Genomic DNA, 19,842 nt, shown 5'->3' with positions numbered 1-19,842 from the left:
TAAGTTTCAGTGAAATTAAATTAGCATATGTAAATGGTCTAAGATTAATTTTAAACATGTAATTTTAAAGACTTTCAATGAAGGTTTTATGCTTCTACAGTCAGTATTCAAAATATATTACAAAGTGCAACATATCAATGAAAAACACAATCCAATAGAAATTTCTATTGGAAAATTTCTATTTAAAAATAATTTATAGAAAACTTAGTAGATATTTAGTTTCATTAGTTTTCAAATATCAGATTTACACTGCATCAGGGTAGTATTTCATAACCATCATATGGGCAACAATTGGTAAACCTGGTGAACTGACTTTTGGTGAGGGTGTGGGGAAATGAGACCTCAGACACGACTGGAGGAAATATAAATGCATACAGGGTCCTTGGAATGCAGTTTGGCGATACTTAGTTGGAGTTGAAGATGTGCACATCTTACCCTTCTGAGTGTCTATCCTAGATGAATTCTCCACCATGTACATAAAAAGTGATGTATAAGGATGCTCGTGAAGTACTGTTGTGTTTGTAACAGCAAGATGTAGAGACAACTACTGTCTGTTAGCAGTCAAACTGACAAATGATCCCGAGACATAGAACTAAAATGAACAACTCAGTTTAATTGGATTAACATGGGTAAGACTTTAAAACATACTTTGGATTTAAAAAATAGCATGTTCAGTACACTACCGTTCTTTAACATGTAAATACCACCGAGTAGTTGTATTGCATCTATTATTTATTGAAACATGCACGTATAGTAAAAGTTTAGCTCATTAAGGAGACTGACACTATCATTCTAGGATTTGGGCTTGTGAAAGGGAAAAATGATTGATGAATAGGGCTTAGTGTGTATATATTTTTAATTAAAAAAACCCTGAAACAAATACCAAGGGATATTACTATTTCTTAATTTCAGAAGTAGATAGATAAGTAGGTGACATATGCATATACATATTACTTTTTTAGATAAAGTTTTTATAATTGAATATTAAAGGGCTTAATATGTTCACGGAATTTTTCTCTTAAAGGGAAAGAGAAGGGAATTGAAATATTTCCTTCATCAAAAATCCCTTTGAGTTTTTATTTGCTAAACTTCCTTCTTCCTTGTTATGGGTATTAGTAATCTTAAACCATATTTGCTTTTGTGGTTTCATTTTGAAAAAGAAAAACTGACTGGTTTAGTAAAGTTCTCTATTAACCTAGATTCCAAGCTAGCATTTCTAATAGGAAAATATTTTCTGCAGGGAAAAGTCAAAACATTTTGATGTTGACCCAACTCTGGTGAAATTCCATAAAGGTCACCAAGCCTGTGATCCTTCACAGTGTGGGCAATGTGAGTCTTGCAACTATTAGGTCTCTTCCATCATTCAGTGTAGGTCTTTGGAACAGAGTGGAAATTTTCTGAGAACATGCATGATACTGTTCCAGGATTAATACTTACTTAATGCATTGCTTTTACTTCTTGTCAAACTTTTACTTTGAGAAGCTATTTCAATGAAAATGTATGATTTTGCAAATATAATGAAAGACATCTAACCTGTATTATTTGAAGTCCTTGCAATCCAAAAAATGCTTCTTAAAAATTACTTATCAATATGTAAAATGTATATTTAATATATTGGGTTAGCCAAAAAGTCTGCTAAGTTTTTTCCATAAAATAAAAGATACATTTTTCATTTTCACCAATAAGTTTATTGATTTGGGTATTTTGAATATGTCGGCTGTCTCCTGTGTGGTATAATGTTCATAGTTCTCAATTAATGTCTCGGATTAATTGCTATCATCTTCAACTGCTCTACCCAACCACGGAGCATCATCCAGGGAGAAATCTCCAGCAGGAAATTTCACAAACCACTTGTGACACTGCAGTCAGTCACAGCACTCCATACACTGCGCAAACCTTTTTCTTTTGCATTTCAGTTGCACTTTTTCCTTTCTTGAAATAATAAAGCATAATATTCTGAAAACATGTATTCTCTTCCATCTTTGTTATTAAAAATTCTACATTAAAAATTCCCCAATTTTGATATGTTTTTACATAAACTCTGATATGACACAATACAGTTGAATAAAATTGTTTTGAATGAAGTTAAAAACAACTAAACACTACTAGAGCCATTACAGAAAAAGCCAAACAAACTTTTTGGCTAACCAAATATTTTACATAATATCTCTAGAAGTTGTATGTAATTGATGTTCTTAACTACTCCAGGAAATTATTATAAAATATGATTCAAAATACATCAGTGCTTGACAATTTGTTTAAATCACTAGAGAAATATAAAAAAACATACTACTTTTGCTTTTTGGATATACTTAATTTTAAGGACATACTCTGTGTTGCGCCAAAACAAATAAAACCTTTTAAGCTTGAGGGAGAAAAGGTTATAAATGGTGACACTTTTATATTTCTCATATTTTAAATTTATAAAATTGTACTATATTTACTAAATACCTTTTAAAATTAACCTCATTTTTTGCTTCACATTTAGAATGTCACGACAAGTTTAAGAACCTTTTAAAATTATTTTATTTGGCTCTTTGTTTAAATATATTATTTATTTATTTTCAGAGAGAGGGAAAGGGAGGAAGAAAGAGGAAAAGAAACATTAGTGCGCAAGAAATACATCAAAAAGTTGCCTCTTGCACGCCCCCGAATGGGGACCTGGCCTGCAACTCAAGTATGGGCCCTGACTGGGAATCGAACCTATTTGATTTGTCTTGGCTGGGTTTGATCCCTGGTTGTGACATGTGTGGAAGGCAATCCATCTGTTTCTCTTTCACATGTATGTTTCTCTCTATCTCTCTTTCTCCCTCTAAAATAAATAAAAAGCATGCCCTCTGGTGAGGATAAATAAATAAATAAATACATACATACATAAAGATTTTATTCAAATTATGTTTTTCAGAAGAGAAGACACTATGTTAGTCATCTTTGAAAAATTTGCATGTCATTGGTGAGCCTCCCTTGCTGGAAGGAAAGTTTCAGACAGGTTTGGTGTCATATGAACCTTAGAAACAACAAACGATGAAGCAAAGTGGTAGGAAATGCCCCACGTTCTGTGGGTGACTGGGTGAATGAGTCAACTAAGGATACTGTGGCATTGCCAACAGGAGTCTTGTGTCTAGAAACCTTCTGAATGTTTTGTTGGTGTAACAGGTGGAGTCTGGACAATATTCATGGCTCCGAAAGAGTGCTGGCTTCCATCTCCACACATAAGACCTGAAATTTTGAAGTGAAGATGGCACTTTGTTTCTCATGTGTGACAAGTTCTGGAGGTTGCCATATTGGCATTCCATTTGAATAAGGAAATGAAACAAGCAGATAGTTCCAGACAGAGCATCTTACATACAGTAAAAACCATCTTTTTTAAAGTGGTGATTTTCAACCTTTTTCATGCCATGGCACATATAAACTAATTGTTAAAGTTCTGCAGCACACCAAAAGTTATATTACATTTTTTGCTGATTGGACAAAAAATGGTATAATTTTTATTTACAAAAAATTAATTACCTAGCCTTTTTGCTCTAAAGTGACTTTTTAAAACATATCAGGTGCCTGTGCTTGTATACAAAGATTCCCCCCCCCAAAAAAGTTGTGTCCAGTTGTGTACTGACTGGACACAACCTCATTCTGTGGCATGGCCAGGAAGATTCAACTCTATTATGTGACCTACATATTTACAGTTCAAGACAAGGCACTCACACCAGTGCCTATCATATCATTGTGTTGGCTGTAGTAATTTATTTTATTTGACAATATAAGAGAAAAGAAGTCCGTGCCCCTGACTAAATAGTCAGGTATTGTATATTTTAAAACTTCTTGCAGCACACTGGTTGAAAATCTCTGTTTTAAAGTAGCGTTTGATGAATTTTGATAAAGGTCACTAGCCACTAATGATCTTGAATACCTTTTCACATGTTAATTGGCCAATTATATACTTTTTCCTATGATGTACCTATACAAAACTTCCCCCTACTTATTATTAAATGGTTTGTCTTCTTATTAATGATCTGTATGTTATATAGTTTGATCACGAATCTTATAAGATATATGTATCACAAATGTGTTATCCCTGTTTGTGACTTTGACTTTTCATTTTCTTAACAGTGTTGTCTGAGAAGCAGCAAATTTGAATTCTGATGGAGTCAGATTTAATCAATTTTTTAATTTATGACCTAGTACTTTTACCATGTTGTCTAAAAAAATGTTTATCTACTCCAAGATCACCAGAATCTTCTTCTGTGTTTTCTTTCAGAAATTTGAAAATTTCAATTTTTATGCCTAGGTGTATGAAACATTTTAAGTTAATTTTTGTGTTTGGTGTGAAGCAAAGATCAAAATTCATTTTATTCTATGTGGGATATTTAGTTGTTTCAGCACTATTTATTTGAAAGTTTACCTTTCCCCCATGGAACTACCTTGGCACCTTTGTAGAAAATCAGTTGACTATATATGTGTGTTTTAAAAGTTACTGGTTAAGAATTCAGCTCCTGGGACACCTCCCTGTGCTCCTTAAGTGTCTGACATGGCTAAAGCTTATGACCACCTCTTCAAGTTGTTACTGATCCAGAACTCAGGTATGGACAAGACTTGTCTGATCATTTATTTGCTTTGCAGAGGGTAACTTCACCAACACTTATACCTCCACCATTGGAATTGATTTCAAGATCTGCAATGTGGGTATAAAGGAGAAGAAGATTAAACTGCTAGTCTAGGACACAGCTGACCAAGAGTCATTCAAGAAGATAACGACAGTCCATTATCATTGAGCCATGAGTCACTTAGAAGACAGAGGGAAGCCTAAACAGAGAGTGTGGTCCAAGGCTCCATTGTGAACTCTGCCATCCTCCAGGGCATTATTCTAGTATGTGACACCATAGATGGGAAATCTTTTGTGATTATTCAGAACTGGATAAAGAGCAGCAAAGAGAAGGCCTCAGCTGAGGTGGAGCACCCACTGCTGGAGAATAAATGTCACATGGGGGCCAAGAGGGAGGTATAGAAGCAGCAGGCAGATACATTGTCTCCAGAGCATGGAATCTAGTTTTCTGAGACTAGTGCTGAAATCCGTATGAATGTGGATGAGGCCTTCAGTTCCCTGGTACGGAACATCTCGCTCAAGTCTGGAGGCCAGAGATCAGGAAACAGCAGCAAGCCCTCCGGCAATGACTGAAAACTTGTGACTGGAAGAATACCAAAAAGTGCTGCTTGGGTTGAGATCTCCTTTGTGTCTCCCGACCTTAAGCCTGGAGGATGAACCTGAGGGAGGGAGGGCTGAGGGGCTGTAGGGAGGAGGAATAGTAGGTAGAGCTTACTATTAGTAAGCTCTAGTAGAGAGGTAAAAATGGGTAGATGGTAAAAGAATGGGGAGAAAGTAGAGAAGAAAAAAGGAAAGCAAGAGAAGGAAAGAGGAAAAGAAGGAAAGGAGGTAGACTAAAGAAGGAAGAAGGAAGAAAGGAAGAAATTGAGGAAGTGAAAAAAGTGAGAAAGAGGTAAAAAGAGAGGAAGGAGAAAAGGAAGGATAGATAGCTCTGGGCCTCAGATCTTCCCTGGGTTTTCAGGGCAAATATAAATGTAAATATATAATTTGAATGGATAAAGTTGGTGCCATTTGCTATCGTGGCACCATTTGCTGAGCAGGCCTACAAACTTGTTAAACATGACTGCCGTTTTACTCTTCCGAGCTTAGGTTCCTAGAACTGGAAATTACTGGAAGGCAGGAACAGAACCAGACTGACCATTCCCCCATAGCCTCAGGCAAAAGATAACATTGGAGCAAACTGGAGCTTATGAAACACCAATCAAAATTTCCAGTGTTGGATGCCCCCAACAGCCCAAGGGCTTCATGATAGCAACCCTCCACCCTTTTATGATATAATTATAATCCAATAAAAGCTCAAAGCCCCATGCCTCAAAGCTGGTGTATCTCTCCACCCCACATTCCTCTCCTCTCCTGGAGAGTGAATAAAAACTTTGCTCTCTGCACTTTCTTCTCATTGAGAATTCCTTCGCAGTCTGTGTCACCCACCACCATGATGTAATTGATTTATTTTGTTACTGGATCGGGATTTAGGGTGGGTGGATTCCTGTCATTCAAATCCCTCCTGTCAGAGGCTGGCTTCGAACATCCTCTGGAAAGTTTGGTCCTGTCAGTCTCTATGATCTTTCTCAGTATTAAAAGCCAACATTTGCATAAAAGTCCTCCGGTTAGGCACCTTTCATCGTTGCCTGAATTGCTCTCTACTCACAAACGTAATCCTGTTTCTATGGCAGTAAGGCCACCTCTGTCTGGCTGAGTTCCAGAGATGCCAGGACTAGCCCTACAGCTTTCTCATTTCACCAGCTGTTTAACTGACAAGGAAAACAGCAAAGAATAGAGATTCTCTTAACTTGAAGGTGTGGATATATTCCTTCTTTTATGAGTTTAGAGGATTGTCTTGGGCAGAGCCTTCTCCAGGAGGTTGCAGGACTTTTTTTTTTTTAAAAAAGAAGGGCTCTTTTTGCACATCCCCAGGGGACTAATAGCCCTAGCCTCAGGGAAATAACAGGGCCTAGTATTGTTACCCAGTCACATTTGCATGCATCTTTGATTCTGCCAGCAATCCATTTAAGTAGCTGGTAAGCATTACTATCAGATTGTATAGATGAGGAAAATGACACAGAAAAGGTTAATTTATTCATTAATATGTGCCAAGCACAGCAGTCAAGTTAACAGAAACTTTGGGTGGTACTTACAAGAGGGACAAGCAGGTTTTAACAGAAACAGCCTTTAACTACTAACACAAAGAGACAAAAGTTTGGCACGCAAAAGAACCACCACCAAAGGAAATACCAGGCTCAATACACAGCCCCCTTCACACGCATGATGCCCTTTTGCTATTACACAATATTTTTTAAGCAGTGAAATTATTTCACAGACTTGATCTTTCATTAGGATAATGAAAATGTCAGATTAAGCTTAAACAAGATACTGTTAGAGGTTTTTTAATTCATGGATATGATGTTCCAGGTGTTTAAGAAATCCCTAAGCCTGCGGTGTAGAAGTAGGCATGCAGCCCTGGAGTCAGCAGTTTTGCTGCTTGTTCTGTTGGTAAAAAACAAGACTCAGGAAAAAGTCTGACAATGCTGGAAAAAGAACTTGGAAATTAGTAAGTGTGGAAAATAATTTGATAAATGCATTAAGTATCCAAGTTTTGATAGGGTAATGTCCTTATCTGTGGCTTATTTTTTGAGCTCTGTAGTCAATTGTCCAGTTAGTTTGATTTGCTTGAGATGAGAGAAGACGTGAATTTTGTGAATCTCAGGAAGAGTGATGTCTTCATCATACCCCAGAGCAAGTACTTTTAAAGCTCAGTTCCAGTATAGAGACCTTACTCAGTTTATTGTATGGCTACTGGAAGGGATATCTTACAAGGTCTCACAGCTCAGAATGAGACATGGTATGATTGCACAAGGAGTCGCAGAATACTGGATTGCAGCCAAAACTTTCATTGTGTCAATGTAGAAACATCCAAACCTGTAGGAATTTTTATGAGTTTATTTGAGCCAAACTGATGACCACTGCTGGGAAGAAAAACCTCAAAGGATTGAGAAAATGCATTGAAAAAATGGTAGTTTTGCACCTTATTTTACACATTGCAATAAAACAAGGAGGCATAAGGAGGTTACATGAAATCCATTGGTGATAGATTAGGGAGCAGGAAAACACATGGGGGAAATCTCTAAGACTGGGTAAAGAGTGAAATGATAGACACATACTTCTTTTAGATAGGTGGGCATAAGATCGTTAACAGCCAACAGTTAACAATATCAATGAGATTTGTTGTCTCTGCTCTACCCCGCGGTTGTGCCCGAGGGGTACGGATGTAGAGAAGTTACCTTGACATTCAAAAGGTATGTTATCATAGATGGAAAAAGACAATAGACAGGCTCACTTAAGGTAAAGACTGACCTTTCTTGGAGAAGATTCTAATTTAGAACAACACTACTTGCCATGAACTGCTTTTAGTTAAAAAAATTTAATTTCAGACCATCTTATGTGTCTACTTGAGGTCTCTGAGTTCATAAGGCCACCATGTGTGCCTCTCCTGAGCTTGTGAGATTTAGTATGCAGCCTTATTTCATCCACAATTCTAGCTAAAAATACTGAAAAAAAATCCACACCCTACTTTATGTATCATACAACTATTGACACATAAAGACAAGTAACTTAAAGGAAAAAACTCACAAGCAAAATTAAACCTGAGCCCTTAACAACAAAAGAGCTAATAGAAAGAAATTCAGTCCCTGTAATTAGACTCTCTAGATTCAAATCCTGTCCCTGCCCTACAAAAGGTGACCTGGAGCAACTGCAATAAGCTCCATCTTATAACCAAACCCAGATTCAGCAGCCTGCCACCACGAGAACCAAACTCAGAGACAGTTGTTGGCGAGAAGGAAAGAAATGTATTGGACTGCCAGCGTCTCAAAGAAGTGGGTGGATTCCTGTCATTCAAATCCCATTTTAATATCTCTGGTCGAGTCCGTGATTCTTACAAGGAGTTGGTGGAAATGTGGGAGGCGGAAACTTCCCAGGAGGAGGGAGGATGTGAAGGCGCAGACGAGAGAGGGAAGTGGGAGTAGGGAGAGGCGGCTGAAAGCGGTGTCCACAGTTCCTGACCGGGCTTACCTCTTCTGTTCTGGAGTTATCTCCGAATTTGCATTGGCATTCCTTCCTTTCCCAGATGCCTGTGGTTTACAGTTCTAAGAACTAAAGCACAGGGTTGACTAAATACTCTGATTTGTTACAAAATATATAACTTTGATTACTAGTTGGGGGATATTAAATCATGGTTACGACTTAACATCTTAGTATGGGCAGAAGGTTTTTAAAGATTATTACTCTCATTTTATTTTAAGTATACTTTATTGATTTGCTATTACAGTTGTCCTAATTTTTCCTGCTTTGACCCCCTTCACCAGTACCCCCATTCCCTCCCAGCAGTCCATGGGTTATATGTATAAGTTATTTGCCTTCTCTATTTCCTACACTATTCTTAATAACCCCCTGTCTACTTTGTACCTACCAGTTATGCTTCTTAATCCCTGCACATTTTCCCTCATTCTTCCCCTACCCCCTGCAGAGTTGATAATCCTCCAAATGATCTCCTAACAGGTGCTCTAAGGCAGGGAGTCAAAGCAGCTCTACCTAATGATATACAGAAACAAACATGGGAGGATGCCAAACTGAGGAGACAAAGAAATACCGCCCAGATGAAAGAGCAGGCAAAGGTTATTAGAAGGAGGAAGTGGGGGGAAAGCAGAACAAAGCCATCTGGGGGACGTGCAGGCAGGGTCCTTTCTGGTCCTGATAGAGATCTTTACGGTCATGTCCTTGGGTTAGTCATCTGGTCTTTGTCAGCTTAGCAGGACTGTAAGGTTGGGCTCTTTTTTTGGTTTGCACAGGAACTGAACTTGTTTATTTAATAAAGTATACTTAGAAAAAAAGCTTTTAACATGTAGGCTCTTGTTTGGGGAGAGAAAAATAAGATTAGAGTAATAAGCTGGCTTTATTATTATTTACTAAGATTAATATGGGTCGTTTAAAATAAGTATAGTGCATTCATTTCTCATTACAATCTTACTTCTTTTATTCTAGGCAAAGAAATTGCATTGAGCTAAAGTCAAGAAACCCTTAGTAACATGAATTGCTCAGGGTTACACACAAAGATTAAATGCAGAGCTGGGATTTGAAACCAAATAATTTATTTGACCATTTGTTTATAACTCATTGGGCTCTAGTACATTGACTTTCTTAATTTTTCCATCTTTATTAAGAAATAATTTACATGTGCCCTGGCTGGTGTAGCTCAGTGGTTGAGCGCGGGCCTGTGAACCACACGAATGTGGTTCGATTCCCAGTCAGGGCACGTGCCTGGGTTGCAGGCCAGTTCCCGGTTCCTGGCAGGGGATGCACGAGAGGCAACCATACATTGATATTTCTCTCTCTCTCTCCTTCCCTTCCCCTCTAAGATAAATAAATAAAATCTTTAAAAAAAGAAATAATTTGCATGTAATGTTGTGTGAGTTCAAGTCATAAAATAGTACTGATTTGATACACTTAATTGCAAAATGATCCCCACCAGAACATTAGCTAACACCTGCATCACGTCACATGATGACCTTCGTGTGTGTGTGGTGAGAAAATTTAAGATCTACTTTCTTAGCAATTTTCTTTCTTTCTTTTTTAAAATCCCATTTGATATAGCAACAAGAAAAATAAAATACCTAGGAATAAACCTAATGTAGGAGGTAAAAGACCTGTACTCAGAAAACTACAAAACCCTGAAGAAAGAAATCAAGGAAGACACAAACAAATGGAAGCATATACTGTGTTCATGGATTGGAAGAATTAACATCATTAAAATGTCCATACTACCCAAATCAACTTATAGATTCTCTTAGCAATTTTTAAGACTATAACACAGTATTCTGTTATTTTTGCACTCTAAATGTTACTAAGGACTTCTTTCTATGAAAAAAATGCTGAGTTGTCATATTAGCCCTGATAATAAATTTTACATAGCCTGTAACGAGTACATATGGCATGAAATAAAATTATACTACAAGCAAATTTGGTTTGGTAATGTAGTTAAGAGGCCACAGCATAAAATTTGTTTCCCTTGAAGTATCCTCTTCCCTGTGAAATATGTGAATCCAAAACTTTAAACACCAGGCCAAAACATTTTGAAAACTTCCCTTTTCAAAGATGAAGTATTGCATAAGAAAACATTGCCTCCTTCAACCAAACAAAACACAAAACCTCTGTGGCCAGAGATTCGGGATGGAAGTATTCAGAGTTGGTTTCCTGATTGTCAGTGCTTGACTCAGTTCCCCTCTCAGGGCCTTCGCGCCCTGACTCCTGCTGCTCTTGTCAGCTAGCTCCATGGGTTTGTGCAGCTCCCTGGATGTTGGCCCCACAAGTGGACAAATCCCTTGCTTTGGGGATTTGTTTTCTTTAATATCATGAAACATTTTTAAAAGTTATCAAATAAAAAGAAAAGTATAGGCAGTAAAAAATATTCTAGAAACACTTCAGTTCACAAAGTCGTACACCACTCTGCGGACACCTTGTTCTACTCGATTTCTACAATAAGGTGTATTTCTGGGTGAAGGCTAGGTATTACCTGTGACCTGATATCTTAGGAGTTCCTTTTAAGCCACTTTGACCTTATACGGTTAAAACCAAAAAGATAGATTCCCAGTCACAAAATTGTCTCTCCCTCAGTTATAGTTTATTTAAGAAATAAGTAGACACAGTGGGGTCCAACAGAGATTGGAGCTTTTTTTAGGTCCATCTTGCATAGCAATTAAATGCTATATAACCACACACACAGCCACAACAGAACATCAAAAATTCCACATGATAGCTCTAGCTGAGTGGTTCAGTTGGTTAGAGTGTCATGCGGTCCACCAGAAGGTTATAGGTTCAAACCTCACTCTGGGCACATACCTAGGTTGTCGGTTTGATCCCCTGTTGGGGCACATACGAGAGATAATCAGTTGCTGTTTCTCTCTCTCTCTCTCTCAAATCAATAAAACTTATCCCTGGGTTAGGATTAAAAAAATATTCACATGATAGATAGGATAATCTTGTAATTTAACCATTTATTAAGCTTCTACTGTGTGCCAGGCAGTATACTAAGTGCTTTACATGCCGAATTCTATTTAAGACAAGAACTACATACATTTAAAAAATTCGTTTTTAAATACTTAAATAAAGGTATTTTTAAGCTACAAAACGATTTCACTTATTACAAAAAAAGTTTAAAAAATAGTGTGTGGTAAAGTACAAATCACATAAAATTTACCATTTTAACCATTTTTAAGAGTGAAGTTCAGTGATATTAGTGCATTCACATTGTTGTGCAGCTGTCACCAGCATCACCTCCAGAACTTTTACATCCCCCCAGACGGTAATCTTGTCTCCATTGAGCAATAAGTTCCCATCTCTTCCTGTCTCTAGCAACCAGCATTATACTTTGTCTCTATGAATTTGACTAATTCAGGCACCTAATATAAATGGAATCATATAATATTTGTCTTTTTATGACTGGTTTATTTCACTCAGTACAATGTCTCAAGTTTCATCTATGTTAGCACGTGTTAAAATTTCCTTCCTTCTCAAGGTTGAATAATACTCCATTGTATGGAGGTACAATATTTATTATTTTATGAATATGTACTGATAGACACTTGAGTTGCTTCCACCTCTTGGCTACTGTAAATAACGCTGCTATGAACACAGGTGTACAGAACTCAAAGTTTTTCTAAATGGCTTCATTTTTATTTTTTTAAGATTTTATTTATTTATCTTTAGAGGGGAAGGGAAGAAGTATCAATGTTTAGTTGCCTCTCGTGAGTCCCCTGCTGGGAACTGGCCTGCAACCCAGGCATGTGCCCTGACTGGAAATCAAACCGCGATCGTGTGGTTCGCAGGCCGGCGTTCAATCCACTGAGCCACACCAGCTAGGGCTAGAACTCAAAATTTTAAGATTTGTTTAAACCCTTGACTAGAAAGTGTGACAACAAATTTCTGTTGATTCTCAGCAATTCCTATATTTCGTGGAATAGGAAATGTAAGAATAGCAGTCTCTGTAGCTGACACATCATCTCAATACTTAAAAACAAATAAAACATTTTGGAAAGAGTAAAAAGGAAATATCTAGGAATACTTACATTGAAGTTAACACATAATTTATTTATTTATTTTTAATTAATTTACTTATTTATTTATCTTTAGAGGGGAAGGGAAGGAGAGAGGGAGAAAAATATCAATGTATGGTTGCCCCTCATGTCTACCCTGCTGGGAACTGGCCTGCAACCCAGGCATTTGTCCTGATTGGGAACCGAACTGCAATACTTTGGTTCACAGATCCGCGCTCAATCCATTGAGCTACACCAGCCAGGGCGCACATAATTTATTTTTAATGAAAGTATTTTAACACTATGCTGTAAACCTGAAACAAATACAAAATAATATTGGATGTCAAATGTAACTAAAATAAAATTGAAAAAGTAAATACATTATATTAAAAATCTAGATTACAGAAGATCTTATAATGAAAATCTTTTCCCTCTTCCCACATTAGGCCCCCAAAGCAATCATTATTAAAACTTTTAGCTGTTTTGTTTTGGTAGATAGTGTCATGTCACTAAATATTGTGTTTAAATCAAGATTTTTAAAACTGTATACACATTAAATGACTTCCTACTGCCTTTTTCTATGAGAGCTTATTTTGTCCACCACATTCTGTTCTATGGTCATAAGCCATATGTACCTGTGGACTGTATAGATGTGTAACTCATTAAAAAGTGTTTAACTATTCTATGAAAATATTGTTAACTGGAAGGAAAAATGTTATCACTGTGTTATATATGATAATGTAGATTTTATTTTCACAAAGAATTATGACCCAGGACCTCCAACTTCCTACTCTAATATGAACAGGTTATTCTCTGACCACTTTGTTCTCTGACTTAATTCATCGTTTGCTGGAACCTGTGTCTTTCCTCATTTAGGATATAATTCCAGCAGTGGAATTGCCGGGTCAAAAGGCAGGTCCAGTTTTAGTTTTCTGAGGAAGTTCCATACTGTTTTCCACAGTGGTTGCACCGACCAGAAACATTGAAATAAAGAACAAATTGACAATAACCGGAGGGGAGGGGGGACAGAGATAATGGGGGGAAATAGGGGAAGGGTCATCAAGGAACATGTAGAAAGGACACAAAGCCAAAGCCAGAGGGGGTAGGTTCCAGGGTGGGAGGAGGGAATGGGTGGGAAGGGCACTGTAGTCAGTTAAAATGGATACAACTGTACTTGAACAATAAAAAAATTTTTAAATTAAATAAGTAAATGAATAAAAACAAGGATTGGCAGAGTAAAAAAAAGAATTACTTGCTTGTTTTATTGAAGCACATCTTTGGGTAAGAGATAAATTTTCTGACCTTTTACATGTCTGATAGTATATTTTGTCTTCTGGCATTACACGTGATTGATTGTTTAGCTGAATATAGAATTCTAGGTTGAAATTATATTTCTTCAGAATATCTATGTCTTCTAGTGTCAAGTATTACTTGGGAAAGCAATACTTGAAATATAGTCCCAATCTGGTATTTATTTTTTCTGGGTAATTTGTATGTTCCCTTAGAAAGCTTTAAGATTTATATCTTAGACTTTTTAAACTTCATAATTTGGTACCCAGATATGTGTGTGTGTGTGTGGTTTATTATGCTGAATACCTGCAGAATCATTTCTGTCTGAAAATTCATACCCTTCACTTCTAAATAATTCTTTGGTCATTTCCTTGATAATTTTTTCTATTTTATTTTATTCAGTTTTTTCTGAAATTCTTATTAGTTATTGGTCTGATTCTCTATGTTTATTTTCCTTTTTATTATATTTTCCATGTGTACACTTCTACTTTGTGAAATTTAAAACATTTTTACCTTCCAAACCTTGTATTAAATTCATTACTTCACATACAATTTAAATTTCCAAGACCTTATTTTTTATCTTTAACTGCTGCTTTCTACAACATCTTATTCTTGATTGTGAAATGTCTTCCTTAATCTAAGAATATTAGGATTATAAGGTACTCTTCCATTTTATTTTATAAACTTTTATTTTAATATAGTTTTACATTTACAGAAAAGTTTTTTTCAAAGACAGTATATGATGTATTCATATATCCCATACCCAATTTCCTCTATTATTAATATCTTACATTAGTAGGTGTATTTTGTCACAATTAATGGGCCAATGTTGTTTTTTTAAATTTTTTTATTTAATTCTTGTTCAAGTACAGTTTTCTGTCTTGTATTCCCAGCCCTGTCCCTCCCAGTGCTCCCCACCTCCCTCCCATTTCCGCCCCCCACCTTCGTTATTGTCCATGTGTCCTTTATACTTGTTCATGTCAGTCCTTCCCCTTTTCCCCTGTGATCCGATGTTGTTTTTATCTAATATCTTCTCTCTGCTCCAGGATCCCTCCTATCACATTACAGTTGTCAAGTTTCCTTACACATCTGTTGCCTGAGAAGCTTCTGAGACTTCCCTTATTTTTGATAACTTTGTCAGTTTTGAGAAGTACTGGTCAGATATTTTATAAAATGTCTCTCAACAAGCATTTATCTGATATTTATCATGATTAGACAGGATGATTGTTTCCTGAGAGGAAGTTCACAAAAGGAAGGTGTCAGACTCATCACATTTTTTGAAAGTGTCATATTAACTTTATCATATTGACTTTATCAACATGACTTAATATTATTGATGTTAAGCTTGATCATCTGGCTGATGTAGTCTTTGTCAGTTATCTCCACTAAGAAGTTGTTAATTTTTCTGCCTTTTCTGGACTATATTTTGTGGAAGGAAATCACTAAGTACAACCTATACTTACATTCTACCTCCTTGAAGACTGAATATCTACATAAATATTTGAATTTTTTTCCTGTGAGACTTGTTTATCCTTCTTCATTCATTTATTTATTAAACAAGTTATTTTTATCAGAATGAACTCAAGAATATTTATTTTAGACTTTGGTTTTAAATCTTCTATTACTTTATTTTGTTGCTCAAATGTTTCCAGCTTTGAACATTAGGATCTCTTTCAGTTGGCCTCAGTGCCTTCAGGATGTCTGTGTGTGTGCTTTCTTTTAAGACTTTCTTGCTCTCTGTAACCAGAGAGACTCCAGGTTCACATAATATTTTTGTATTTTAGTCTTAGAATTAGCCATGTTGCCAGGATCACTGGTGCATTTTATTAGAGAATGGCATCAGAAACCAAGATCTGGACATTGAGTATGCTTGTTGGTGCTGGGATATTGTTGCTTAGAGACCCATTCAACTGTCAAAGCAAGAAAATGTTACACAAATAGAATAATATAGTACATAGCCCCTTCGATACTGGCTTCTTTCACTTAGAAATATTCATGTAAAATTTCTCCATGTCTTTGTGTGACTAAATAACACAATCTTTACTATTGCTGAATAGTATTCCATTGTATTGTTAGACCAGTTTGTTTATACATCCATCTATTAAAGGCATCTTGGTTGCTTCCAGTTTTGGCAGCTATAGATAAAGCTACTGTAAACATTTTTATGCAGGTTTTGCTGTGGACATAATTTTTAAAAGCGTTAGGTTAATACTTCAAAATATGATTTCTGGATAGTATGGTAGGACAATGTTTAGCTTTGTAAGAAAACATCAAACTACAGTTCAAAGTGTCTGTACCATTTTACATTCCCACCAGCAACGAACAAGAGTTCCTGTTGTTCCATATCCTTGCGAGCATTTTGGTGTTCTCAGTGTTTTGGGTTTTAGCCATTCTAATAGCTGGCATCTTGTTGTTTTAATTTGCAGTTCTTGAATAATAAATTATGTTAAGCATTTTTATATGCTTTTTTGCCATCTGATTACCTTCTATAATAGAGTGGCTGATTAGATTTTTTACCCACTTTTTATTTGATTGTTTGTTTTCTTGTTGATGAGTTGTAGGGATTCTTTGTGTATTTTGGATACAAGTCTTTTATAAGATATGCAATCTTCTACTACTCTTTAATTTAAATACAGCGATAATATATCAAGCAACTACAATTGTAGTGGCAAGTTACTCAGAATAATTCATGTGGCAAGTTACTCAGAATACAGAGAGAAATACAGAGAGAAATATGGTTCTTTTTTCATAAAGAGCTTATAATAAACAGGACATGAGAGAGAAAACAGGTAAGAGATAAAATGAAAAAAATAGCTCATCAAAGGAAATATATACAACCACCACATACATTGCGTAGCCAACAAACAACACTGGAATTCACAGGGAAAGAAAGAGAGTTGAAGGGAGCTTGACAATGCAGAATCATAGAAAGAGCTGCTGAGATAGTAAAAAACTAATTCTTTTAAAGGTAGTAGAGGTGGGAAAGAGTAAAGGTTAAATTATCTTACTTCATAGCTGATAGAGGAGAGAGTAGAAGCCTGGTTTTTTGTGGTCAGGAAAAAAGTGGAACTTTACAATTTAATGTTTTTCTGCTTTTCTAAGTAGGTGACTTATAAACGTGTCATTTGGAAAGTAAAATCATAAATTAATCACAACATAATTATGTAACAGTGTTTAACTTAGTATAATAAAACTGGTATACCTGAGAAAATACAGAAAACTGATCCCGACATGGAGCAGTATTGTCCAAGTTTCAAAGCATCCAACCCAAAGGAGCTTAAGTACCTTTACAGCACAGGCCCTGCAAAATTTTTGTTAGCAAAACCGTTGCAATTGCACGCTCTAACTGGAAAGTACCTCTTTTCTGATGACCAGTGACATTGAGCATCTTGCCATATGTCTATTGGCCTTCTATATGTCCTCTTTGGAGAAGTCTTTATTCAGGTCCTCTGCCCATTTTTAATTGCATTGTTGTTTTTTTTGGTGTTGAGTTTTATAAGGTCTTTATAAATTTTGGATACTAACTCCTTAATAGATGCATCATTAGCAAATCAGAGAAATGCAAAATAAAACCACAGTGATATATTACCTCATACCTTGGAAAAAAGGGGACACATGCACTATTGATGGGAATGCAGACGGGTGCAACCACTGTGAAAAGCAGTGTGGAATTACCTCAAAAAATTAAAAATGGAACTGCCTATGACCCAGTGATTCTACTTCTGGGATTATATGCAAACAAACCCAAAATACTAATTTGAAAGAATATATGCACCCCTATGTTCATTGCAGCATTACATTGGTGAAGATTCATAAGCAGCCCAAGTGCCTATGAGTAGATGAGTGGATAAAAAGTTGCTGTACATTTAAACAATGAAATACTACTCAACTGTTAAAAAAAAAAGAAAATCTTACCTTTTGTGACAGCATGGATGGACCAGAAAAATATCACGCTAAGCGAAATAAGCCAGTCAGAGAAAGACAAATACCATCTGATTTCACTTGTGTGTGGAATCTAATGAATAAAGTAAACTAACAAACAAAATGGAAACAGACTCACACAAAGAACAGACAGACAGTTGTTAGAGGAGAGGGTTTGGGGGCTGAGTGAAACAGGTGAAGGGATTAAGCAAAAAAAGAAAAACCCTCATAGACAGAAAACAGTATGGTGATTATCAGGAGGAAAGGGGTGAGAGAGGTAGAGGAAAGAGAGGATACATGACGATGGAAGGAGACTTGACTGTGGGTGGCGAACATGCAATACAATAGACAGCTGATGTGTTGTAGAACTCTATACCTGAAACCTATATGATTTTGTTAACCAATGGCACCCCAATAAATTCAATTAAGAAAGAAAAAATAAACTATGTCTAATGCTGGAAATTCTTTTGTGGGAATAAACGCCCTTCAGTTTTCATTAGATGCTTTGATTACAATGCTAGACACAATGGTCCTGCTATATAACATGACATATGACTTTATAGTGAGACGTACATGACTCAGGTCAGATTTTTTATCTGAAGAAAAATATTTTGATTATGGTAAAATTCTAGAAAAAATGAAGATATTTGGGGAAAGTAGTTAGGTGAAGAGGAAGACAAAGTCCCCTTCCTCACATCTTGATCACAGACCAGCCTTGCCTACAACCTCTGGGGCCATTAGTCTCGGTTCCACGCGAGTGCCCTAGGGGTTCACTCTGAAAACATGGCCAGTATTTCTTGACCTGTTTAGTGTGGAAAGGAAAACCATCAGAATTTCAAAAGGCAAACATATTTGACCCATTCATCACTCTGGGTGGAACAAGATGTTAAGCAGATAGAACAAACACAGGTGTGGCTTTGCATTATATTTTATACTGACTCACAATGAACAGATTCTTTAAGTAATGATACTTTCCTTTATAACTCCCAAAAGAGTTCTGGAAAATATTATTCTTGGAAGAAGCCATTTCATTTTCTCTCTGTGACTACTCTATAATGGCAAGTGATATTCCTCAAAGTTCATTTGTGTTGCTTTCAACTATCTTACCTGTCCCATATGTTCTATTGCCATTAAGGTAAAAAAAATCTCATTTTAATAAGGATATAAAAGGAAAAAGAGCTCTTCTGTGAACAATCCTGAATTTTTTGCATATAACTTTTTCAGCTATGTTTTTAAAGAGAACACCAAACAATATACATAGTTTTAGGGTAAGGCAGTTTTGTTGCATAATTAAGATGGCAAAGTAACTATGAGAAACTAAAGAAAAAAACATGAGGAGTGGGACAGACAGTAGGAAAAGACCTTTGGGCCACAGGATACCAATCTTACTACAGAAACCACCTTTGTGGTATATTTGTTTTCTACCTTATAGTTTTTTGTTGTTTAAAAATAATCACAAGATTGCCCTGGCCAGACAGCTCAGTTGCTTAGAGCATCATTCCTATATGCCAAGACTGTAGGTTTGATCCCAAGTCAGGGCACATACAAGAATCAACCAATGAATGCACAAATAAGTGGAACAACAAATCAATGTCTCTTCTCTTTTCTTTCTTTCTTTCATCTCTCTCTCTTATCTCCCTTTCTCTAAATTGATACATTAAAATTTTAAAAATTAGCCCTGGCTGGTGTAGCTTAGTGGATTGAGCGTGGGTTGCAAACCAAAAGATCGCGGTTCAATTCCCAGTCAGGGCACATGCCTGGGTTGCTGGCCAGTTCCTAGAAGGGGACGTACAAGAGGCAACCATACATTGATGTTTCTCTCCCTCTCTCCTTCCCTTACCCTCTAAAGATAAACAAATAAAATCTTTTAAAAAATTTAAAAATTACAAGATTGCTTTTTAAAACAAAGATAACAAACATATATTTTTCATAATGTTGGAGCCATTT

The 19,842-nt window shown here is 36.3% G+C and overlaps 1 pseudogene; it reads left to right on the top strand.

The window, feature by feature from the left end:
• The first annotated feature begins 4,525 nt into the window (after positions 1-4,525).
• Positions 4,526-5,217, top strand: LOC118999120 (ras-related protein Rab-13-like; annotated as a pseudogene).
• Positions 5,218-19,842: the final 14,625 nt, after the last annotated feature.

The sequence above is a fragment of the Sturnira hondurensis genome, unplaced genomic scaffold (assembly GCF_014824575.4).
Source record: "Sturnira hondurensis isolate 20B ecotype Veracruz unplaced genomic scaffold, ASM1482457v3 Scaffold0014584, whole genome shotgun sequence".
NCBI classification, from domain to species: domain Eukaryota; kingdom Metazoa; phylum Chordata; class Mammalia; order Chiroptera; family Phyllostomidae; genus Sturnira; species Sturnira hondurensis.
This window is presented reverse-complemented; position numbering and strand designations above follow the sequence as displayed.